At 32.9% G+C, this 2,124-nt stretch overlaps 1 pseudogene; it reads left to right on the top strand.

Annotated features, from left to right (window-relative positions):
* Positions 1 to 1,049: 1,049 nt before the first annotated feature.
* On the top strand, positions 1,050 to 1,155 carry LOC129487127 (uncharacterized; annotated as a pseudogene).
* The last annotated feature ends 969 nt before the right edge of the window (positions 1,156 to 2,124 follow it).

Raw genomic sequence — 2,124 nt, 5'->3', positions numbered from 1 at the left:
ATGGAAGGATAACCACTCCTGACACATATACCACAACAAAACATGAGCCAGCATGCTTATATCTGGACCAAAGGTGTGGAAACTATGGTTTTGGGCCAAATCTAATGTCTGTTCTTATAAAGTTTTATTGGAACAAAGCCATGCCCATTGTTTGTGTATTGTCTATGGCTATTTTCACACTACAATGGCAGAGTTGAGTGGTTGTGACAGAGAGCATATGGCCCACAAAATTTAAATTATTTATCTTCTGGCCCTTTACAGAAAGTTTGAATACCCTTAATCTTCCCTAATCACTTGAAAATCAACATTGATCACCCTAACATGTAATCAGCAAAGTCGCTACCAAGATGGTAGCAGGATTATGACAATATACAAAATGCTGTTCTCTTTAATCCTAAAACTCTTTAAATTTTCCAATTTGAACATGGGTAAGAGATACCTATTCTTAAGCAGCAGGCACTCAGAACCACCAAGGTCTAAAGCATCTTTGTGGGAAAATGGCCATCTTTATTCCCCCAAATGTTTTTATTTTTCTCGTCATACTGTACCTACTTTTCTGCTCATCCTTCCACCAGCAGTATCATTTAGGATAGGGCACACTATGAGAAAAACAGCAATTTTGTCTGATTATGGATTTTTAAAACATATAGCTACTCATGTGAAAACTAAATAGTTCAACCTGTCCAAAGGAAACACAGTTCCATAAAATCAACTATACCTCCTCTACAGAGAAAATACAATTAAACTACCATGGAAATAACTGCAAGTAGCTAAAGAATGGTAAAAATCTTTGGAGAACAAATTTGAGGATCAACCTTTGCAAGAAATTGTACATCCCTACAGAGTCTCCTAGGAAGAAACTAATCTTGCTCACTACAGTCATAGCTAGGAGAAAGGACAGACCTCACTTCCAACAGCATGGGGGAAAACTATCTAATATCACAGTGAATTTAAATAGGGCTGGTGTAGAACTGGGAATATGTTTTAACCAATTCTCCAGGTTCTAATGGGAATGGCTATTGAACCACACTCTACAAAACACAGTGTTAATCACATCTCAGCCTTTTGGCTAAGATCAAGTGTAGTATGTCTTCTTATCAGTTTAAAACACAATGTTTATTTTCTCCACTGGTATTATACATTCATACAACCTATCTTGCAATAATCATTTTAAAATGATAAAATAATGTACATTTATGGTAAAAGAATAAAATTCCATTTTAACAGCTTTGGTAAACTAATATTTTGTAAAGATAAGATATTTTAATGACTAAGAAATCTTAAAACTTTAGTAGGCTCTAAGATTGCAAATCTCTTCTATCATTTTGCCATTTGTCTATTAACTTCTTCCCTCTTTGAAAGAAATGTTTTATTTGAATGGAATTAAATTCATAAGTTTCTTTGCCTTATGGGTTATGCTTTGAAAATTTAAGATTTTTATTAGAGAGGAGACTTTTTCATGAATGGTTATTGTTTTACCTGTCACAGTGAGGTTTAATTTAACTAGAGATCACATTGTACTCAGTAGGAACTAAGTTTTATTATTTTTCCATAGAGTTGGACAGCCTTATTTTGTTTTTCACAACACATCTATTTCCCATTGACTTAGGGGTCATTCTTAGGTATGTTTGTATATCTCCACAAATTACCTTTATACAGAGGTCTGTCTCTGTTGTTCTCTAATCTTTTGCATTGATCTGTTCTGGTCTTGCACTAATCCACACTGCTTTTTTTACTGTCTTTGTAATATTTTTATTTATATATTTTTATTTATTTGTATGTAATATATAATTTGTGAAGAATGTATATTTATACAATACTAAGTAATCCATCCAAGATCATGAAATGTCTTTCTATATATTCACTTTCATCATAAAGATCCTATGTTTTTGGTTAAGTCCAAAATATTTTTTTGATTTCTATTGATTTTATAAATTACAAAAACAGATAAAGGAGATAGAAAAAGGAAAAATATAGACTCACTTATGAACCTAGGTGCATCATAAAATTACAGCTAACCATGAAACTATGGAAAAGGTGATGGGATATGAGTCCCTTGAATAGTCTACATAATAGAGCAAATGTGATAGAATGTCACTCCTGTGAACAATCAGGACTGTGAAG

Source organism: Symphalangus syndactylus, chromosome 7 (assembly GCF_028878055.3).
Source record: "Symphalangus syndactylus isolate Jambi chromosome 7, NHGRI_mSymSyn1-v2.1_pri, whole genome shotgun sequence".
NCBI classification, from domain to species: Eukaryota; Metazoa; Chordata; class Mammalia; order Primates; family Hylobatidae; genus Symphalangus; species Symphalangus syndactylus.
Note: the sequence above shows the minus strand (reverse complement) of the source record. Positions and strands in the feature narration are given on the sequence as shown.